Source organism: Hermetia illucens, chromosome 1 (assembly GCF_905115235.1).
Source record: "Hermetia illucens chromosome 1, iHerIll2.2.curated.20191125, whole genome shotgun sequence".
NCBI lineage: Eukaryota > Metazoa > Arthropoda > Insecta > Diptera > Stratiomyidae > Hermetia > Hermetia illucens.
This window is the reverse complement of record NC_051849.1, coordinates 200075297-200086632: the sequence shown is the minus strand read 5'-3', so window position 1 is coordinate 200086632 and position 11336 is coordinate 200075297. Positions and strand designations below refer to the sequence as shown.

The 11336-nt window shown below is 44.2% G+C and overlaps 1 non-coding gene across 1 annotated transcript; it reads right to left on the bottom strand.

Moving 5' to 3' along the window:
• Window positions 1-8550: 8550 nt before the first annotated feature.
• On the bottom strand, window positions 8551-8656 carry LOC119647336. The gene has a single exon (XR_005248851.1). It is a non-coding gene; the product is annotated as a U6 spliceosomal RNA (small nuclear RNA).
• Between the last annotated feature and the right edge of the window lie 2680 nt (window positions 8657-11336).

Here is an 11336-nt window from a genome sequence, read left to right as displayed (position 1 = left end):
CAGCTGTTGTTTGATGTTTTCAAACGTTTGGACGCGGAACTTTGGCCTTAGGATCAGACAGGGACGCGTTCAGTAATACCTGGCGGTGAATGACTTTGGGCAGGAAATGACTGTAGAAGTTTACCATGCCCAAGAACCTTGTAAGGTCTTTGACCGTCTTTCATTGCGGAAAGCTCACGATCACTTGTATTTTGTCTGGGTTGAGCTGAATGCCGTCTGAGGTGATGCTAAACGCCCGGACTCGGTGGAAGATGCAACCAAAACTTCATCCAGGTAGATGAAACGGAAGTCCAGGTTTGCGCCGTCATCCGTGTGAACTCGAAGAGTCCAAAAGATGTGCAAATTGCTTTTTATAGAATATCTTCGGCAGCTAGAGGGATTTAATTGCAGACCTTGACGAGATTCAAGGTCGAGAAAACACGATAGTTTGCCAAATAATGTGCAAAGTCTAGGATGAGTTTATTGGGGTACCGGTCATACGCCATTGGGCTTTGGGACTAAAGGGAGTGGAGATGACTAACTGCTGTTGGAAGGTCTGCATAAACACTGCTTCCGGGCTGGTAGAGGACACACCTTCGAGAAGATTGGGGAACTAGTAGTACTGATCTGGTGATGGACACTATGTTTAACAATCGGTAGTAATGTTGTGATGTTTTTGGAGGAGTTCGTAAATGATCGGCAACGTCCTCAAAAATGATGGAAGGAGTGCTGCTGGGAACAAAATTATTTCAAATAAATTATAAAAGCGTGTCGCAATTATTTTTTATTTCCAGCTATTTTCTTTACCCTGGCATAACATGACCATAAACAGAAACTACGCAATTCGCTCAAGTTCATATAAGAGCTCCATTCAAAGATCTTGGCACATTGAGTACTTTTTTAGCGTCATTATTTCCCTTTGATAACCATTAAAGCTCAAAGAGCTATAATCCGCCCTTAATATAGAACCATTTCCTCAGCTTATTACTAATTTACCACCAGATAAAATTTCAGCCATTTTCCGACTTTGATGTCCACCAGTGCTTCAAAGACATTGCATCGTTTAGTTTTTATGGAAATTTCCGGAAATTCAGTTTTACTTTATGTGAATGTTCCTCAACCCCTCAACGAAAGTGCACGTCGCACATCGTACGGAATCTATTCTACGCTAATTATGTTGTAAGCCAACACAATTTTGGCTACAAAACCAAACTTTCAGCACAAAAACGGAAATTACAGAATTTCCGACTACAACCCAGGTGGGTAGATGGGGTGGGTAACTGTTTGCATCTTTTGACGTGATATTTTCCTAAAACCCACCCTCTGCTACCGTCTTGCAGTGAGATTTTATATTAGACTCTCATTTTCCTTTCATCCACGTTTCATGGCGTTTGCTATCTCTCGATTTTCGCTGCATCATTTTCTAGGTGCCGTCAGGCGAAAGGGAGTGCTTTCCCTTGGTGTGTTTATAGAAAGGATTGTGGAAGTCCGGTACATAGCTGACGGCAACAGATCTCGCCTCGCATCATACAAAGTGCTTTTCGTCCACCTAATTGTTTATGCAAAACGAAATGCACAATGACGTGCTGCAAATATTTGAATTTAAATTTCAACTTAACTTTTCACTGGTGGCTCTGCTTCCTGAGCAATATCGCATGGGTTCGCTTTCCGGGTCATACCCAGCCGGGTACAGTCGCGAAAGTCGTGTTGAAGACGTGGCTGGAAAATGAAATTCTAGTCAAAGGTGAATCCATTTGTACATGGACGCAAACCAATTAGGAGCTATGCATGCACAATGTTTGTGGTTGGGGGTGGCAAAAACCTCTCGTAGGAAAGTCCTGGGTTTTTACTCTTAGAACATACAACATTATGCTTAATTATTAGTTGAATTGGAACTAAGAGGCAGACACCACAGCCCGGCTATGCTATGCTATCCAACCCCAGTAAAAAGAGGAATGTTGTCCTGTCGCTTCTAATAGACTCAATAGCGTCGCTTCTAGTGTAATCAGCTAGACAATGAGTAACGTCATTCGCGCGATATCTCCTCATGCACCCCGAATACCATAGGGACGAACATTCACACTATACAGTTCTCCTGGCTTTTGAATCTAAGCATGTCCTTGCATAAACTTGAAACGTGCGCTTCCTGTATCTGCGGGAATTTATAACACCCATGGAGCAGCAAACATGAATTAGATTCGCATATGGGCAAACAGGGAACTGTTTATGCGAAGCCACACACGGCTCGGATGCATTGCAATTCCGAGATATGGAGACGGAAATGCGCATTGTAAATTTGAAATGGGTTTGCTATTCAATGGCCCACGGTGGCCAACGGGGATGATTGCTAGAAATATGCCAATGCGCCCATTTGGGTGGAAAGTTGCCAGGACAGGTGTGAATTCAATTAGAGGGAGAATTTCAATGAAATTACGTATCTTTGTCAAGTATTATTTTCTCAATAAAATTTGGTAAGAAGACGCTCTGCATGAATAATGAATCCCCCAAAGACAATGAACTGCGGAAATTTTAAAGAATATTTTATTTATTTTTCGAAAAAACTCATGTATTTATTGCAACGTTTTATTTTAAAATTTTCAAAATTCCATTCGAATTGGATATTGCTTGCACTTTATTTTCGGATTGAGTGTGGGTGTTGCGGAGGAACCCGGGCCGTGATTTCGCCAATGGTGCCACCGGGCGAACCTGACGCTACGCAGGTGCTTTTCTGGACTGTCCACCTGTTCGGCGAAGGCTTTCAGCCTCGACAAGGAGACCGATTTGGACTCACCCCGGAACGTCAAGCTTGAAGGAGTGCTCCCATCGCTTTAAGACCTTAAAAAGGCCCTTATATGGTGAGTGCGGCGGCCTCTGAGGGGCGTCTACTTTGATGATGATCTGCAAGCATGTGTCGAGGTCTCTGGGTGACCAGGGGGTGAATACGGCAAAAAAGAAGGAACCGTGACGCACTGGCCTCATGCCAGACCGCCAGATGTGCCGGAGGTACTTTAGTGCATCGGCGAAGGCATTCTCACCGCCGGCAATGCAGCCCGTGGTTCACATCTCCACTGTGCCCCTAAATAGCTCAAAAATACTGTGAATTATAGGTCATAGAAGTTACGCAGCGGGAAGAAGCACTTTCAAAGAATTCCATATAGAGCAAAAAGTTAGATGTCGAAAAAACTAAACTAAAATCGAACAAGGATAAATACCGTCCATGCCGGCGAATCGGAACTTACAGTATAAATTGAGTTGTAATATTCATGGAGGAAAGGATGAACGAAAGTAATATTTAAATGGGGGGCTCCGAAAATTTGTTGGTAAGAGACAATGCGCTAGGAAGGAAACGTTCTCCCATTTCGGGAAAAACCAACCCACCACTCTATCCTCGACATACCTGACCAAAAATTTTGAAGCTGAGATCAACGCATCATACAACATACATCTCAAACTATCTGTGCCAATACGCTCTCCTCTGTGTACTGTGTACTGTGTCAGTCCTGACAATTAAATCCGTGAAGGTCTAGTAGGTCGCCACATTCATCAAGGGAAAGAAAGAGTAAAACTTCAACCATGTCTGATAAAGTTCTTCAAGAATACTCTGTATCCGACGGTCCTTTCCATCGACATTATTGAAGCTTTCTGCTTTCAGAATGCTCATTTCCCCTCGAACTGGAGGTGTACTCAATCCTTACCTCCTAGATAATTGGTAGACCTTTTTTTACTTTCAACCTCCGGACAATTTTCGATTTGACCATCAAGTCAATGATAAATTAGCACTGCGAACAACTAAAAGTAACTTAAATTTGCTAATCTAAGACTTTCTTACCAGAATATAAGGAGTCTTAGGTCTCAGTTTATAATTATCTGCCTTAGAATTACAACGTCACGAAAACTACATTGCGGAAAGCAAGTTGGATGGGTCGAGAGTCACAACCGATAACAACTACGATGATGAAATCCGCGCACGGTTGTTGTCAGCCAACAGAGCCTATTTCAGCTTACAAAGACTGTTCCACTCGAAACGTCTCACCATAGGGTCAAAGCTCTTACTGTACAAGGCTATGATCTTGCCAGTCTTCATGTATTCCTCGGAAACTTGGGTTCTTAGCAAGAAAAATTGCGAACTCTTGGCCGCGTTCGAGAGAAGAATCCTCCGAAGAATTTTTGGCCCCCTACATGAGGATGGACGATTCCGTAGCCTACACAATGACGAAATCTATGAGCGATACCATGACCGTCCGGTTGTGGATAAAATCTGGCTCAATAGGTTACGGTGGGCGGGTCACTTAATCCGTATGGATGAAGATGATCCCACCCGGAAAGTCTATAAGGGCAATATCTATGGTAGGAAAAGAAGACGAGGCAGACCCTGCCTAAGATGGAGCGATGGCGTGGGCCAGGACGCCAGACAGCTTTTAGGGATATCGAATTGGTGGACCTCGGCGCAAAACCGAGATGTCTGGAGTTCCTTATTAAGGCAGGCCTAGACCGGATACCGGTTGTTGCGCCGTTGATGATGAAGTTGGATGACAGGATTTTATATTCCAAGTTTCTCGAAGGTTACTCTGTCTTTCGCTACACTTGACAATTGAATTAGTGGAAGTGCCCTGGCAGCTGTTAAGCCCCCTTTCCGTGCTGAAATAATCCTCCCGCTCTACTACCGACGACTCTGTCACTTTGCGAGTTATTCCGCCAAACGTAAGCCGGCTTCAACTCCTTTCCTTTTCGATCATTTCTTTCTTTCTTTTTCTTCAGCCTTTGTCCCGCTAGCTGAGTCCGGATAGCTGAGTGGTTAGAGCACAAGGCTGTCGTACGGAAGGTCGCGGTTCAAATCTCGCTGGCGACAGTGGGATTTGTATCGTGATTTGACGTCGGATACCAGTCGACTCAGCTGTGAATGAGTACCTGAGTCAAATCAGGGTAATAATCTCGGGCGAGCGTAATGCTGACCACATTGCCTCCTACAGTGTTCTGTAGTGTACCGTTACGGTCTTGAATGAAGTGCTCTAACACACTTCAAGGCCCTAATCCAATATGGATTGTTGTGCCAACGATTATTATTATTTGTCCCGCTCACAAGCGGGGTCGGCTCACCGTAATCGTCTGAACCATTTTGTTCTATCAAACGCCTGATCTGATGCAATCATAAGGCTCCCAAATATCGTCCATCGTTTCAAGCCACGGTTATTTCGGTCGACCTTTTGGTCGCTTACCATCGATTTAAATGTGCAGACTAGTGAATCCTCGCTAGCGCGAACTACATGGTCATACTATCGCAGACGCCTCTCTCGCAATTTTTCCACGATCGGTGTAACTTCATATCGATCGTGGATATCCTCATTTCAGATGTGATCATGGCATGTTAGGTTAGTCCAACGCAACAGCTTCATCTCCATTACCGTTCATTATCTCTCATAGTCAGCCGACACTCCTTAGAAGGCGACAGGGCGAACGACACTACTGTATATTTTAGATTTGAGAAGTTCGTTGATACGTCGATCACAAAGAACACCAGTTTTAGAACGCCACTTCGACCGTGCGTCAAGCAATTTCATAATGCAGTTCTCCATTTGCTGATAGCATTGACCCAAGATATTTAAATCGTTCAGTGCGGAGCAGGTCATTGCCACTGACGGTTATAGCGCCTGTTTCATAGGCATCGAAATTCAGCTTGTTTCATGAGGTGATCATTCCATTTTTAGATAAGTTGCTCGCTATTAAACGTCGAATGTCCCGTGTGACAGTGTCCTTAACAAGAATAAAGATGATGAATACCTTCAGAGACATGAAGCGGTTTTCATATACATGCCACACTTCGGACTTGGCTTTTCGGACCGAGGTTGAGCAATTTCACCCAGCGTACGAGTTCTTCTGGCCTTAGGTGACCTCTACTGTTACCCGCCATATCATAGGAGTGCGCTGGTCTGACACTATCTCAAACGAAAAACTTGGAAGACTCAGGTCTGCCAATCGTACGCACTCTGATAGTGGTGTGAATAAGCCGCACGTTATTTACATTTATATTAATTATATTGCGGACTACGCCATTCAGTGGAATCCACTCTTCCAAGATGGCCGACGAGTGGGTTCCCGAAGGATATTTGGTACAGAACAGTAGAGCAGGCGTGCGACCGTCTCTAGATCCAAAAATTCAATGTCAATAGAATGATGCTTCTCACTATATTTTTCCATTAGTATTTCAGTATTCCTCCATTCTGCTGGACTATCTTCCTTTTTCCGTATTGGAACTGTGGCACCTTCTTGCCCGTCAGATGGTGTTCTACCCTTCTCAATAACCCAATTAAAAAACTCACTGAGCCACAGTGTTGGGTTCCTGCCTTTGCCTTCCGGATCTAAGATGCGATGCTATTAAGTCCTATTAAACAAAGTCTTCAGTTAAAATCTGCTCGAAGTATTCTCGTCGTCTATCCGTCGCGGGTCGTCGGTCGATAGGCAAAGTACCATTCTTGCCTTTAAAGCGGCAAGTCCAGACAGACCTCTTTCACCATTCCAAGGGTCCAGTTTATCACACAGGCTTTGTAATGTACGGCTCGGGTTCCTGCGATTACTTTCTTTGCTTTTCGGCTGACAGTCTCTTAAAGAAACTTGTGTTCGAAGCGTTTCTTTTCACGGACCTTCACTTGAACATAGTCCTAGTTAAGCATCTCGGTTGATGTACCGCTTACCTGGCTTGGTGACTCCGAAGGTTGCATAGGTCGCTTTGTGGATCGTGTCTTTAACTTGCTTCCACGATTCTTCCACATTCGTAATAGTTGGTAATGGGGTAAGTGAGATCACGAAATAACCTCCTCATGCTGTTTTATCGGTGGCGTGATTCGCACAGTGGTAGTCAACGACCGATCTTGATTCGCGATGACCTCGTAGGGAACAGCATCGCTGTCATTGTTGGTGGTAAAATGTCGACGTCTTATGAGAATATAGCCGATTTTTTTTACTGTTCCCATTATAAAATGTAGGAAATTGAAGCATCTGCAAAATTAACTACACGCTCGTCTCCCTCATTGCGTTCCCCAAACCCTTTTACCCCATGTCATTTGTTAACGTCTAGCTTTCCACCTTCATGACATCAAAGTCATCAGCAAGGATAATATAATCATCTGAGAAGGTAATACCAACGCCGTATTGAATGCATGGACTCCCAAAATATAGAGAAGTTTATAGCCATTTTTACCACGTTCGCGTTTTATGTCGCAACTTTTGCACCAGACCATCCGATTTCTTGCAAAGCTCAGATATTAATGCCACTTTTCCGAAGGAGTCTTGTGTGTAACTTCATCTTTCCAGTTAGGGTGCCAATATTCAGCGTGCAGACACGTATTTGTTTTGCTCGAACTAACTTACTTATGTCCTGATGCCGTCCATGCCTCAAGAACCCTACCTGTCACGTCGACTAAGGTGGATTCCCTAGCATTTTTCCGGGACCCGTCGAAAACTCCCCGCAATATCGAGAACGTATGAAGAATGGTGTACTTCTGCATGGTTTGAACCAGACTTGTAAGAGTCCCAGAATATCAAGGGAAGCCGTCAGGCATGCAGGTGCAATACCTGTAGATGACAATATTATAGGAACTGCAACTACCTACTCGGGACGCCATTTTTTTTTTTGATTTCCTGATCCAGTGGCTCATAGTTCACCTTCTTCTTCACGTATTTCCATTCAATGGTTCTTGCGGAATATATCTAGCCATGAATTTTAGATCGCCGCCTCGCTTCCAAAATAATGGCCTGACGATGCTAAGATTGGGGTGGAACCTCAGGGGCCGAACCTCACCGAACCTCCGGCAGTAGAAAAAAGGATTGGGTTAAGCGCTGTAATCTATCGTGGATCTCCCCCCCCCCCCCTCGCAGTACTCGGGTCGGAGCTTTTGTATTTCCGGGCTAACCTTCAAGGTCAATTTGGTTAGGTTTTTGGGGTAGCTCTTCCCTCCATGTTGTCTACGGCTACTGAAGATCTTAATCCTCTTTAGTTCATTACAATGTTAGGCAGGAGGCTAGGAACTAGGGCTTGCGAGAAAGGATTTCCCTTTGGATAATAAGATCCATTCGTATTCCTCAGTCTGCTCATCATGGACCTGATTTCTCATACGCTTCAGGCGTCATATGCTGGAGAAGACTTACTGGTCCACCACGGCTATGCGTAGTCTTTTCGATCTTATCTATCCTCATTCTGTCCAAAATATTGTCAAACTTCTTGAAGACAGTGGTTGGGCGGTTGTTGTTGTGAGAGTTACATTGATTAGGGAAGCAGGAAGAAAGTTATTGGCATGATACCGATGATTTATAAAATGATGATTTCTCTTACTACGACAAGTTCCTTTCTGAAGGGCTGAGGAGACTCATTGGTAAAGGCAAAACGGCAAAGAGGGGGGGGGGGGCTAGATCTGATGAATTGCAGGCATTTGTAAGCCACTATTACCCAGGCAAAAATGTATCTTATGACTCCTCTAAACAACTTGAGGTACCTAAGCGTCCTTTTAATTTTGCGTGTGATGTGGTCCACATGGTTTCTAATATTTGTTGAGGACATTATGACCTTACTCAACAAGGTGGTGGTTGGAACACTTCGCGTTATTGCGTGTCATCCTTGCGCAGGGACTGTGCCTATCTTTTCTGTACCATTCAGATATATGTTCTGCTTAAGCAATCATTTAAATTGTTTAATTTTCTCACTTTTGTTCAGTACAGTTTGATCATTTTGATGGTCTTTCCATTTTTATGTATTGCGCTTCTTGTCCTTCCGGAAACTTATCATATACTTGGAGCAGCAACATATCTTTGCATACTCCATAAATTATTTAAACAACACTTTTTGCATGGCTTTAAAACTGGAAAGCTGGAATTATCCTTGCACTTTATGATATTAGCCCTATTTGAACTATCCAATGCATCTGGTGGTTTCAAAGGTGGGAAGAGAATCCCCTAAGAAGATTATGTATTCATGATAAAGAGAAACCTTCCTTATTTTGTCTTTTGTCAGTTCAAAAATCACCTCTCAGAAAGGAATCGTATGGAATCTCATACCTCGGCACAGCAGACGCACCATATGGATCGATACTGTGACCTGTTGTGACATGTCATGCATAATGGGATACTTGCGCTTCCATTTCAGAAGAGATTATGAGTATAGGCTTGTCGATAACCTGCCTGAAGCCGTTTTAGCAAAGTACCCAGACGTGTGGAGGTCTACATGACAGAGGCAATGAAAGCGGCAAAGTCTTGCTTGGAAAGGGACAGGTTGACCTTAACAGATGAGAAAATGGAAGCAGTCTTAATAACAAAGCGTAGAAAGATCGAAGTCAGTGGGTACACAAGCTGGCTATCGAATGCCTGGAGTTGACGCCAAACTGAAGCTTAGGGAGTGCCTAGAATATGGGTGGAAACTTGCTGATTGTGGTGCGACATATTCTGCTTTGCGAACTCTCAGAGACGAAACTAATTGAATTCCACCTACGGTCTGATAGTTTCGTAGCTCTGCTGCGTTTTTAGAACTACATTGGATGAAGTAGTGCTGGTGGGGACGAGCATAATCCCAGTCGATATTATAGCGATAGAAATGAGCACGCTGTACCACACACGACATATGGAGGAGGACACAGAAAGCAAGTATGCGGCAAGAAAGGAGTCGTTTCACCTTTCGAAACGCAAGGTTCACGACGGAGAAAGGAAATCTGAATCAAGCACAAGAAAGGAACGTCTCTCCTCGACTACTTGAAAATTCATGGGGTTAGCCAAAATTGATACTTAAGCTTGTGCCGCTTCTAGGGTTTGAGTGATCCACTTCTCCGATCTCACACACAATCTCACAATGTGATCTGCCTTTCTCTGTGCATGGGGGGGAGGGAGGCTACGGCTCACGTTTCTCGTAGGAATGGATAGCAAGCTGCTGCCTATAAAGCCGATAGGATAGTTGCCGTACCGTAGAGATCTCTAAAGCGAATGCCTGCAAATCGTTCTTAAAGGTGGTGCGGAGTCCCAGGAAGGCCAGAGGCAGAGATAGATTGGGCCATGGAATCGTACGGGAGAACTGTGTGAGTGTGGTGAGTGAGTGCTTTCTATCATCTCATTCAATTGTGGATGGTAGGGTGTAGTTCATATCCTCGAGAATTCCAGGAGTTCGACTAATTCGAAGAATAGGGTGGATTGCAGGTGGGCGCCATGGTCTGTCAGGATGGTAAATTTCGTCCTATGTAGACTAATCCATCTATCGATGAAGACTTTGCGACGGTGACTGCTTGTTGGTGAGGAACAGATACTGCTTCTCGCCATCTGATGAATCTATTCGTAATCGTGAGACAGGACTAGAACAATTGGCAGAGAGGAAGTTTGGTTAGGTCGGCATGTATGTGATGGAACCATTCTTTTGGCGCGATGAAATTGTTTGAGGCGGGCAGTATGCTGATGGATTTTAGCACATTGGTAGGATTTGCAGAAGTGTCTTCAACGGTTGAGATCCAGGCAGGTGCGGGGCCAAACGAATTTCTAGTAGATGAGGTATGTGATAGATCTGAAGCTCAGGTTTGAGAGGTTATGAAGAACTTTGAAAGCTGTACCCTGAAGAGTTGATGATAGAGTCTAACTGTTCCCGTGGATACGTCAAAGAAGATGGTGAAACTGTCGACTTTGAGATATGCGAGGACGACTACGTTGTTACCTCTGACGAAGTCTGAATCGTTGGTGGGTAGAGCCAATGGGGCGTTAAGTCCGAGAAAGATGCTTGTAGCTCCTTCAATGACGGCGACTTTCCTGTGAGGAAAGGCGGCATCTGCTTTTCTGGCCCAGGTGATCTCGATCTTTTACTTCTTTGTGAGAAGACCTTCGAATGTTTCGCCGAACAGTGCTAGGGTGCATTGCCGGTGATAATTCAATAGTCCTATGTAGCAGCGTGTCTCAGTGCCAGACTACTAACTTTGGCCTAAGGACTTCATTTCTCATTACGCTCTAGGCGTCATATGTTGCTGCACAAGACTTACTGGTGTAAAACGACTATGCGTGTTTCTTGTCGATCTTATCTTCTTGCAGGCAGTGGTCAGACGATTGTTGTTGTGAAAGTTACAATTATTAGGGGTTGAAAGGTTGTTGGCTTTATATCGGTGATTTATGATAGGATAATTTTCCTTGCTCCGACGAGTGGGTTTCTGAAGAGTTAAGGAGACTCATTGACGAAGGCAAAAACCACAATGGCGGGCGGGACAGAACCGGTAAGTTGTAGACATCGTTAAAAAGTACAGCTGTTGATGTTGAATCAATTCTCTTGCCAAGATATTTGGAGCTGCTACTGCTGAGGGAGAGGAGGCGTAGTCAAGAATTGATTTTATGGCTCTTGCGTACAACCT